Below are 12,948 nucleotides of genomic sequence, written 5' to 3' on the forward strand. Positions count from 1 at the left end.
CGCTGAAATTCCTTTACTCCAGAAACAAAAATCCCTGTGCCTAACCCAAGTGAAGATGACGTGAAAATAAAAGAGAAGATGTGGAAATGGGAGGAAAAAGGCAAGAATAAAGTAAAGTAATGCTCCCAGCAGGAGCTTCCTGGTAGCTGAATAGTTACACTGTGTATCACCTAACCGCAGTGTCCTCAGTTCAATTCCAGCTGGGGAACCTTGTTGTGTACCAATACCCTCTCTCATGCCCCTCATTTCCCGTCTGCATCTGCACTGTCTGCTATCAAACAGAGGCAAAAACAAAACAACTTTTAATCCTTGGAGAATTATGTAATATAATAGAATAATAACAGTAAAGTCAAGTTATGGTTAGGTCTTTATATTAGAGGACGGTGGGAACATTATCGGCAGTTCCACGGAGAGGTTTTCCGCGGCGACATGAGACAGACTTGTGGAGTGACAGGATGAGAAGAAAGGGGAGGAGGCGAGAGAAAAGCGAAACCATGCCTCCTCATCGAGTTAGAATAACAGCCGTGGTTTATGTCATGAAATCCTAACAATGATGAGACAGGAAGTCATCAAACTACCTGTCAGTCCATCAATAAACAAGTCTAATAACTAGAACGGCACTCAGTAGAGCGTAAACCTCTGCCAAGGCCAAACAATACTAGACATGTCTGTCAGATCCGGATTATTATCTGCAACTGCAACTCGTAGATCTCAACAGCATAAATATGTCAGATTTTTTACACCAAGATCCAAACATTATTTACTGAGAAACTGAGAAACTGAGAAAAGTGTCAAAAGTGTCGAAAATTGTTAAGAAAAGTGATAAAAAAAAATTCTGTATCTGCCCCTTTAACCAGATCTGCTTCAAAATAATAAAAAATAATGGGTTCGTCACTGACTCGTGACCCATCACTCCACCAAGTTTGGTGCAAATCGGTCCAGCAGTTTTTGCGTAATCCTGCTGAGAAATAAACAGACGAACAGACATGAAAACACCTTAGTGGAGGTAAAAAGAGAGACAGTGGAAGTGTTTCCTTTATACACGGCAAGAGGAAAATATTGGGTTTATTTGTAGAACAGAAAGTCTGTTTGATCACGACACAAACCAGCTCACCCACACTGAAAACCTCCCTGCGGAAAGATGCTCACCAAACACACAAACACTCACACAGGAAAGGAAAGGAAAGGAAAGTGATGCAAATTACATCCTTTATAAGAGATGAGAAAGATCAATTAACTGATACTCTTTTGATGACACGCTCTGTTTTGAAATCCACGTTTCTAATAGAAGTTGGCATTTTCCCTCTCTTCTCCACTTTTCTCCATTTACTCCTCGCTTGCTTCAGTTACCGTGATTTTCTCTCCTCTTCCCTTTTAACGGGAGTTTCCTGCTCTTTCACCCCTGTCCAGGCTCGTCCTAATTCACGCGCCTGTCAGATGCCTGTTTCCTCCAGCCGATGATGAGGAATTCATCTGACATATTAGCGCCTCACTTTCACTTCCACGCCGCTCAGAAACTTGAAGGGGAAATGGCTTAAAAATGTATAAATCAATCACAGCAACTTTTTGAGGTGGGACGAGGCTGTGACCTTAGCTGTTTCCAAAGGTTTCTCCGATCGATGGCGGTATTGAAGTTGGCTATTCTTATGCATGGAGATTGATGGTGTTGAGCATAACAAAGCAGTTTGCCGATGGCTCGCTGACTGTAGCCGCGTCGTTCCTGGCAGAGTCGTTGTCGACTCCCCAGGCAGAAAAGCGGTTTGCTCAATTTAGGGGTTTACTCACTTCACATACAAATGAAGAAAAAAAATGAATCTCCAGCAGCAAACGAGTCAAGTCATCAATAATGAAACGGGTCTTTGTTGTGCTTGTTACATCTGGATACAAGTAGTGCTGTTTAAAATGATTTGTGATCTTCAAACAGCTGAAATAAACACCCTGCTCACCTAAACACACACACACACTTACACACTCTAAGAGTTGTTTTAAGCTTCAGTGGCAATTTCAAGCGACAATATTTGAAATGTAGTTTTTTATATATTTTGCATCTTAGTCTCATCCGTGTATTTCTGTCATTGATAAGATGTGAGATCACAGTGACCCTGTTACAACAAAGTCACACGAGCCAAGAAACAGGAGCCGTAAGTTCAACAATCAGCGTATAATCAAGCAGACATGATGATCCAGAGTGGGACAACACTGAGTGACTGACACAAGATTCATATACAGCTGAAGTCCTGACATCACTTCCTGCCCTCTAATGTTTCAGAAACTCAATACAATCTCCCATTAAGGGTTTCCTTCTCTGGTTTTTTATGAATAAATGAAATGTGTTCCTGAGGTTTAACAGCCATATTACCGCATTAAGTAGAAGGGTACTCAGAGAGTGCAGACCTCCACCATGGCCAATGTCAAACAACATTCACCAGACTTCAGAAAAAAAAAAATCATATTCATAGTAAATTATCTGCATCTACCCCAAAATCTTCCCAGGCCCGTGACCCATCCCTTCACCAAGTTTGGCAAAAATCGGTTCAGTACTTTTTTGCATAATCCTGCTAACAAACAAACAAACAGACGTGGGTGAAAACGTCCTTGGCGGAGGTAATGAGTATCTACTACACACACTAATGCTGGGATTTTAACCTTTAGTGAGTTTAGAGTTATAAAGCTTTTAAGTTTTAAAACTTAATACTGTTTTTTGACTCTTCAGTTGTGACCTTGGAAACGTCCCATTATCCTGAACACTTTTAGAACATTTTAAAAAAAAGTCACAAAAGTAAATGTTTAAACTAATTTCTATGACCGCTGAGCAAATTCCATCTGGTGTAATTAAGTGGACCTTGAATTGAGATTCCACCAGATTCTTAGTATTCTGTGAAATTATTATCTATGATTTCCATTCAGATTCTTTCCAGCTTATTAGCTGGAATCGCTCTGTCTGAAAAAATGTCTGCATTGTTCAGCCCCTTCTGTCCCTTCTCACAGCCGCTTGACTGGCCTCAGTCCATCAAGCTGTTGACCTTTCACCCACGACAGTCTGTGGGGATGTGGGAAATGGAGCTTGTTAAAGGCTGCTAAAAGCAGAAACATTAAAGGTCCCATATTGTATAAAGAGCATATATGTATGATGTAATTTATTACATTAGCCTGATAACAGATCATCAATGTGAATGAATTAGTGATTCTAGTTTTCTTGTTGTCAGTCTTTGTAATTTAAAGGTCCCATATAATAAAGTATAAAGTTAGATTTCCATGCCTTTGTTTTAATTATAGATCAGCTCTAGGTTCTGTATTAATACTGTGAAAGTATCAAAGCCTCAGTCCACAGAGAAATGCACACAGCCTGTATTCAGAAACTGAGCTTAAAACCAGCCGTCAGGACTTCTGGAACTTTGTGATGTCACAACAAAGCAGTCATTACTCTCAGCCATGCCCTATGCCCTGCCCACCTGAACCCACCATCCAACCTAGCAGGATTTTGTTTCTCTGAGTGTTTACCTGAAATCTGCTATATTTTTTTCCACTCAGAAAACAGTCAGCCAATTAAAAAAGAGAGGCTCAGAGCTTCATTGTGATGTCATCGCCCTCAACCACCACCTGGATCCACTGTCTATAGTTTTTTTTTTGTTTTAACTTGTATTAACAACACAGCACCAAGTGGTCATTCTGTCACTGAGCTAGCAAGCTACAAGACAGGAAGCCAGTATATCATTGCACAACCTTCCCAAGGATACTTGTAATATTAGGGAGAAGTTTTTCTGAAATAACCAAGCATTTAACGTCTGTTCTCATTTTCTGACTATTGCCCTCTGTGTTTACCAGTGAGTTTTACCAAGCTACAGCAGAAGGCTACAATCTGTTAGCTATGGTCAGGGTTAGGGTTGTGTCACTCAGGAAACAGTCAGCCAATCAGAAGAGAGGCTCAGAAGCCAACGCCCTGATGTTGCTAGAGCTCCAGAGAGAAGGATAGAGGGGAGAGAGAGGAGATGTAAAACTACATTGAGAGAGTTTTTGGTTCTTAAAACCACAAATATATCTTTTTATGGATCAACACTTCAAATAAACGCAGAAGAAGAGGAAAATATGGACCCAACATTGTTTTTTTATAGAATAAACAACCCTTGTCTCGAAAAACGGAGTGAACTGCATCTCATACTGTTGAGCAGGTTTGCACTGTTACCTCTGGAACAGAACACAGAAGTTCCAGGTTAACACCGGCGCCCATACACTGGCCTGACTTCTCTTACTGTTAATCTGTGAGTGTATGCAGGGAGGACGTGTGGCCTGGGGCGAGTCTCGGTTCACTAAAACAAGGAGCCACATCGATAGGCCTCCCTGCCTCGCCGCATTGATAAAGAGCTGAGCTGATATATAGCCCCACCTGGTCAATACACACTGGAGACAAGCACATACACTAGCACAAACACACACACACACACACACACACACACACACCAGCAGTGAGCCATGAACAAAGACAGTCGAGTTAAATAATGGCAGTGGAGTGTGTGAAGTGAGAGCTGCAGGGAAAATGCGTCACCTGGAAGTTTTCATTTTAATATGCCTAAATCATGAGCGGAGGTGTGATACATCTCCCTGTGTTCACACACATACACACACACACACACACACACCGCCATGCTCACAAGCTGAGCTACAGAGGGGTTTGCCCTGCTGGGGTTTAGGCAGCAAAGAGGGATCAGGAAGAGCAGCTGAGGAGGAAGAGAGTTAGAGAGAGCCAGAGACAGAGTGAGAGAGCGAGTGTTAGAGTCAGTGAACATCCATCATCAATCAAAGTGACTGAGGCGCTGACACACTGAGACATCCCCAGATCCTTGTCGACAAATTGCGCTGGTAAATGATTTCTCCTATCAGCTAAATCATACTATCCATCCCTCTCTCCCTCCATCTTTCCATCTATCTCTCTGCATCAGCCACCAATCTCTCTCCCTCTCTCTCTCTCTCTCTCTCTCTCTGACTGTGTCTTCACCTACCCTCTGTCTGTCCCTCATTGAGTTTATTTCCCTTTGGATCAGTGGAGCGCCATGCCTGATGTCTGATGGACTCTAGCTCCATTTACACATGAGGCACATGTATGATGCTCTCTCTCTTTCTCTCTCTCTCTCACACACACACATACACACATGGTTGAATGGAATTACTTCATGCAAGTTAAAGGAGACTGTCCTCCCCATAGGTCGTCTGTGCAAGCAGCTTATCACCCACAGCTATGTTTTGTTGTTAGGTGACCTGTAGACCTATTGTCATGTTGTCAATAGAAACAGTCATTTAAAGTTATGGTTTGGTTAGGTTTAGGAAAAGATTGTAGTTTGTCAACGGGAAAAAGTCCTGTGTTTTGTGGACTTATCCATCCACCCCACGCTCCTCCTAACGTGGACTTTGGAACTATTTCCCGCTGTTGCCATACTGCTGTCAACCATGATGATGTAGTGTACATCTGCTGCAGGTAGGAGCTCTAATCCATAAAATGCTCCTGTAAGTCATATCAAGTCAAGCCACCACTGATGAAAACAGAGAAAGATGTGGTTGTAGAAACTGACTTCTATAGCTATCAAAACACAGAATATACAGAAGCATCAGTAATGAATAGACATCCATGCTTCTGACTCATAGATATTGCTAGTATGCTTAGCTGTTTGCGGAAGTGAGTCACATGACCTCAGTCTTAGTTTTGATGACTTTAGATTTTAATGGACAAAATCCAAAAATCACTTGCAGCTCCACCTTGCCTTTAAAACTTAACTCAGTCCATTGGTCCCTCACTTGTGAGGGTTACGCTTTGCGCCTGCCAGATGAGCAGGTGTAAATGTAATGTAAACGTATTAACCTGTGTGACTTAGATGACTTGATGTCGTCCCCTTGAACAAAGATTAAATGTTACATTAAAAAATGCACAGCGACCCAACTCTTTGTTTTCCTGCAAACAGATATTCCTCGTGTCAGTCTGACAGTAGCCAATCACACGTCAGAGCGGGATGAAGGGTGTGTTAGTACAGACATCAGATAACACTTCCGATTAGCACAATCAGATGGACTCTATAGCTCAGGCACAAAACAGCAAGCTAGCACTGTTCAAGACTGTCCTCCTGTAAAAACTGAGCCCATAGGTCATCTGTACTGCAGCCAATTATGACCCATAGTTACGTTTTGTTGCTAGGCGTCATCTAGTGGTCGTAGTAATTATCACAGTGGCAAAGAAGAAAATGCAGTGACGTAGTATAAGGAGAGACAAAGCTGCCGAAATTAGCTGTTTATATTGTAACAATGACAACAAAAGACCATGCGATGTTGAGGAAGTGGGCGTAATTATTTGAACCCAAATCCCGATCTTTTCCTAAACCTAACCAAGACATGACCATTAGTATAGTAACCATGGCGACAATGGTAGGTACACGGTCGGGTTGTATCAGCTGTGGGCTCCGTTCGACCTCAGCGCTGAACATTTCAAAGAAAATGGTGTCATGTTTTCACACGTGATGGCGTCGCGCTCACTAACCAATGAACATGCCAAAGAATACAGCATCTGTGGTCTCCCCGGGTCAAATCTCACCTGGCCGTTACAGCCGAGCACACTACTGAAATGGTTTCAAAAGTATCATGACTAAACTTTGACATATACCTCTCTGTGATAATCCATTTACATATGTTCCTCTGATTGTAACTTTTGTCAAGTTTAAGTTTTTTTTTACCTAAAAAGGAGGTATATTTTTATGTAAATGAGGTTTATTGACCATTAAATTCCAAAAGAAAGTGTAACAGTTGCCGTAATGAGTTGGAATGACGTTGACTGAAAAGGTGTAATAACATTATTGGGTAATCATTTTATACTTCATGTTTTATAAACAACCAAACAGATCGAGTCAATTTTGGACCAGGAGGACAAAAGTCGCACTGTCGACGGGAAGACAATACGAAGGTTAAGGAGGGAGAATTTTGGTGCAAAGAGATCGTACAAACAGATGTGTTTCTGGCAAAAGGAGATGAAAGTGGACGGAGGAAAGGACCAATAGGAAAAACATGATGAAGCGTGATGAAGGGACGGGACAGGAGACAAACAAACAAAGAAACAAACAGACAAACACTCTGTATGCTACTGCTGAGAGAAAGAAGCCTCCAAATATTTCCATCCAGCACCTTTAATGACAGAATAAATAAATCCATCATGCAAGAAGTGTTGGTATTCAATACTTAAAATATGACTCAGAGAGGATGAGAGATTTAGTTTGGATGAATTGACCCGCAGAGCACAGGAAACCAACATCAGCAGGGGGAGAACAGGAGGCTCGTTGGCTAATTTACAGTTGACTGTTTGTCTGTCTGTTTGAGAGAAGATTAGAAAAAAAGAGCTTCATTCATTGCAGGGTAAAAGTTCGCGCACACACGCACACACGCACACACACACACACACACACGGTAGCACAGTGGGTGTATGTCTAATATTGATTCCCTTCTCTTCAGCTATTTTCCAAAGTAGCCCAGGGCTTCTCTCCACCCCTACTAACCATTATCCAAGCTCTCTGCTGGGCAGGGACGATTCAGAACATCCCCCCGTTCCCACACACACACACACACACACACACACACACACACACACATGCACCCCCGGAGCTGCACCGCGCTGTGCATGTGTGTGTGCGTATGTCTGTAGTGTGTAATGTATTATAATGATCTTAGAGACAGAGAGGGGGGGAGTTGGAAGAGATGTGGTACAGAGCAGAAGTCAAAATGAAGCCCACAATTCACACAGTGTGCGTGTGTGTGTGTGTGTGTGTTCGTCATCCAGCCCACTTCACACTGTCTGGGTTTCTCACACTCCCATCACTACAGCTTAATTATTACGGATTGACAGAGACAAAGTCATAAAGATTGGTGCAGAGTCAGTGAGGGTAATCAGCCAGTCATAAAAATAGACACACACGCACGCACACACACACACACACACACACACACACACACACACACAGATGTTAAAGACGTCACTTCACCTCTTACACAGACAAATATAAAGAAATACTTAAAAGGACACAGTGTCCACCAACACAGCCTCAGCATCAGACGGACTGTAGCGTGCTTGCTTGTACAGACTGCAGTGTTTTTGCCTTATGCAGCTTTTTTGGCCAGACTGTACGAACATGCCAGAAACCTGTTGCTTTAGGGAGTGATTAATATTGATGTGCACTGCAGACATTAGACAGAAAAGAGGACAGAAGGAAGGGAAAATACGTAGGGAGAGAAAGATTGGAGGAAAGCAGAGGGAGCACTCGCCCTGAAACACTGCAGACATTTTGTCAGTAAACAAAAAATAACATAGTTGAATTCCACTTTCATTAGGTTTAACATGTTCTCTCACCTAAAGCGCTGAGGCAGAGCAGGGTGAGATGAAAACTAGCAGAACAGAAGACACAACAGCCTGCTTTACTTTAGCATGGGTCACTCCAATACTTCAACTATAAACTATCTTCATGTTTAAGCTCCGTGTCAGAAATAATCTCTGTCCACCTGAAAAGGCATCTCACATGACCAGTCACACACACTGGGCATGTGTGTGCAGGTGTTCACGGGAAACAGATTGTCTACTCATGACATGAAAATGACTATAAATGCTTTAAAAACTATTCAGAAAGTGAGGAGTGGACTTCGTGACTTCATTAGTGTGAGGCCTGATCGTGGTGAACAGGAGTTATTCCTTTGTAAGGTTCTGGAGATGAATCGTCTAAGAACCAAAAACCATCTCAGTGTAGTTTTACATCTCGTCTGTCAGGCTTCTCTCTGGAGCTCTAGTAACAACAGATCAGGCAATGAGGCGAGAAGCTTTCAGTCCCAGTGTAACAAACATAAAACCCAACAAAAGTGATCCAGCAATCAGCAGATTAGTGACACGCTGAGGAAAAGCTGAAATGATTGTTTGAAACCCAAAATGATCCGGTCTAAGCGGGTTTTTTAAACGCAGGTGAACCCGATAAGAGAGGTGACTTCTTTTACGCTGCCAGGTCACTTTGCATTTCTGTTTGGAGAGGATACGCACACACAACTGCAGGGAGCTACATCATCACATACACTCGTAGAGCTAACACACACACACACACACACACACAGACACACACACACAGACACAGGGAAGAGCTGCCTTGCAAATTGGTAGAACCGATCCGTCGTGTCTCATCCCCCGGTTGCGTCGGAGCCTCTGTGTGAGATGCTTCGACTGGTGATTCTGGTGTAACAGCACTGTGCTGGGCAGGTGACAGGTGTGTTAACAGTGTTTGTGCTCTGAAAGATGTCACAGCACGGGAAAAGGGGTGAAAATTAGTGCGTGTGTTGTGTTTACATCACTCCAGAGCCTATAAACTGTAGAGTCACTGACCCGCATGTGAATGCCGATTGCACCCTCTCTAAAGCCCCTTTACCACTTGTCAAACAACCAGCTAACACCTGCTAACATCTGGCTTTTGTCAGCAATGGAAAAGGGGCTTTAGAGAGGCTGAACAAAACACTAGTAAGAGTATATACACAAAGAAACAAAAATCCTGCGATGTTGGATGGTGGGACCAAGTGGACGGGGCTTGGGGAATGGCTGGGGCAGTGACTGCTTTGTTGTGACATCACAAAGTTACAGAAGTCCTGACGGCTGGTTTTAAGGCTCAGTTTCTGAATACAGGCTGTGTGCATTTCTCTGTGGACTGAGTGTTTTGACACTTTGAACCTAGACCTGCTTTAATATATAACACTGATAACAGCATCGTCATGTATCATCATCTAGAAGCTGATATTGGTGAATCACTAATTAATTCACCTTGGTGATCAACACCAACAATCTGTTAGGAGTCTAATCAAATAATTGCACCATACATATATATTGTAAACTAATTAACATTGCCAACACTGCTTTACGGTAATTCTGCATCATCATCATCATCATCATCATCATCATCATCACCAACATTCGGGCGGCTGCGGTTCTGCAAACTCACTCTGAGAAGAGTCTCCTGCTATGAACATTAGTGTGTGTGACAGTGACCCAGTCCCTGTGAGTGAGTTATGCATGAGTGTGTGAGACACACTCACACACACACACACACACACACACACACACACACACACACACACACAACACACACACACACAGACACAGGGAAGAGCTGCCTTGCAAATTGGTAGAACCGATCCGTCGTGTCTCATCCCCCGGTTGCGTCGGAGCCTCTGTGTGAGATGCTTCGACTGGTGATTCTGGTGTAACAGCACTGTGCTGGGCAGGTGACAGGTGTGTTAACAGTGTTTGTGCTCTGAAAGATGTCACAGCACGGGAAAAGGGGTGAAAATTAGTGCGTGTGTTGTGTTTACATCACTCCAGAGCCTATAAACTGTAGAGTCACTGACCCGCATGTGAATGCCGATTGCACCCTCTCTAAAGCCCCTTTACCACTTGTCAAACAACCAGCTAACACCTGCTAACATCTGGCTTTTGTCAGCAATGGAAAAGGGGCTTTAGAGAGGCTGAACAAAACACTAGTAAGAGTATATACACAAAGAAACAAAAATCCTGCGATGTTGGATGGTGGGACCAAGTGGACGGGGCTTGGGGAATGGCTGGGGCAGTGACTGCTTTGTTGTGACATCACAAAGTTACAGAAGTCCTGACGGCTGGTTTTAAGGCTCAGTTTCTGAATACAGGCTGTGTGCATTTCTCTGTGGACTGAGTGTTTTGACACTTTGAACCTAGACCTGCTTTAATATATAACACTGATAACAGCATCGTCATGTATCATCATCTAGAAGCTGATATTGGTGAATCACTAATTAATTAACCTTGGTGATCAACACCAACAATCTGTTAGGAGTCTAATCAAATAATTGCACCATACATATATATTGTAAACTAATTAACATTGCCAACACTGCTTTACGGTAATTCTGCATCATCATCATCATCATCATCATCATCACCAACATTCGGGCGGCTGCGGTTCTGCAAACTCACTCTGAGAAGAGTCTCCTGCTATGAACATTAGTGTGTGTGACAGTGACCCAGTCCCTGTGAGTGAGTTATGCATGAGTGTGTGAGACACACTCACACACACACACACACACACACACACACAACACACACACACACACACACACACACACACACACACACACACATACAACTCTGACAGAGAGGCAACGGAATCTAATTTAACACTCGGCTGAGCAGAGATTGGCCGACACTCCCAGTCCCTCGCTGGCCAAGCGGGGACACTCCACGATCCAACCCCTGTGTGCGTGTGTATGAGAGAGGGACAGTGTGTGTGTGTGTGTGTGTGTGTGTATGAGAGAGGGAGAGTGTGTGTGTGTGTGTGTGTGTGAGATGATAGCTATAGCCAGAGCAAGAAAGCCAGCAAGAGAGAGAGGGAGAGCGAGTGAAAGAGAAATCATGTTCATGAAGGAGTAGAGCGGTGGTGCTGGTGGAGAGGAGAGACTGTTTAGGATTCAGAGTGTGTCGCAGGTCCGCTGGCTGCCAGCTCCCTCTAGGCCTGCTACATGATATTCACTAAACCCCGTAACAATGGCAAACATATGTAAATCTGCCTGTGTGCCCGATTCAATCAGACCCCGGCACAAAGCCACTGACACTGCCGGCACACCCAGCGGAAGAAGACACGTTCAGGGTAGTCACACATACAAACGCAGGAAAGCTCTACCAGTGTGTGTGTGTGTTTGTCACTTTATTCATACACGCACTCACTTTATAAAACCCTGTCTAGTACAGCATCTTACAACATGTTGAGTACTCATATGATTTGGTAGTTCCCTTATTCCTGATAGAGATTCGGTTATTTTCACAAGTTATTTTAAAAACATCCTGAATAAAAGTGTTTTTCCAGCTCCTTTGTAGAGCAGTTTTTCTTTTCCACCTTCAGTATATATCAGCTAACTTGTAAAGTGAGCCGGCTGCTGGCACAGGCAGTGCAGGCAAATGCTGGAGATGCTGGGAACAGCTGGGAGACTTTAATATAAGATGTTGTGCCACTGATTTTCATACTTCTAATCCCACATACATACTTAACAGCAGAGTATTTGGCAAACCTTGCTGCTGTACTTTACAAAGTGGTATGTGTTTTTACTGTTCCAGACAGCCATTGGTTTCCATTCATTTCTGTACAATGGGAAAATCAATTTTCGCTCTTGAAACCTGGCTCTGGTTATGTAATCCATCACAGTCAACAAAGTTACATTATTGTTCTGAGGGTAATGCAATGCAAGTTTTTCAAATCCAACCGCATGCATTCTTTTGGTGGCCCTGAGAGCTCAACGCACTGCAACTTAAGAAAACACATGCAAACAGACAGAATACAAATAAATTCAGAAAACGTGTTCATCAGTTTGACAGCACGCGAGCTGCAAGTGTTTCCAGGGGATAAAGAAAAGCGATGAACCCAGCTGGGTGCATCTATTATATTACATCCATGTGCTCTTGTTCATTGCTTTTAACTTCAAAAGTCACAAAGCATTGAACAATAAGTGCTTCCCAGCCAGGTTCACCACTTTTTAGTGTCCCATGGAAACACGTCTTTTGTGTTGTGAGAATTTGCAGCTCACGTTCTCAAATTGATGATATTTTGTGTATTTGTATGTGTTTTCTTTAGTTGCAGTACGTTGATATTTCAGGGGCACCGTACAATATGCATTATCAAAAAAATGATGATGTAACTAACAAAAATGAATTCAGATGTGATGAGTAAGCTGACTCATTTTCATACTATAAAGAAATGGAATGAGACGACTTGGAAAAAACGCATCAAAAAAATCTGTAGAACATGTTTTGGAAATTGATGGATTGTCAAGAAAGTGTGAAACGCAGTGAAAGGCTGGTGATAATTTTCTGACTGTCAACAAATCTCCCACATGGGTCACAAATATATAGTTTCAAATTTTCAAAAGAAGGCT

General features: G+C 42.9%; 1 protein-coding gene across 9 annotated transcripts in view; it reads right to left on the reverse strand.

The window, feature by feature from the left end:
- rbfox3a (RNA binding fox-1 homolog 3a) overlaps window positions 1-12,948 on the reverse strand; it is a 594,924-nt gene that overhangs the window by 75,794 nt on the left and 506,182 nt on the right. The gene's annotated exons all lie outside the window — the stretch shown is intronic.

The sequence above is a fragment of the Seriola aureovittata genome, chromosome 21 (genome assembly GCF_021018895.1).
Source record: "Seriola aureovittata isolate HTS-2021-v1 ecotype China chromosome 21, ASM2101889v1, whole genome shotgun sequence".
NCBI lineage: Eukaryota > Metazoa > Chordata > Actinopteri > Carangiformes > Carangidae > Seriola > Seriola aureovittata.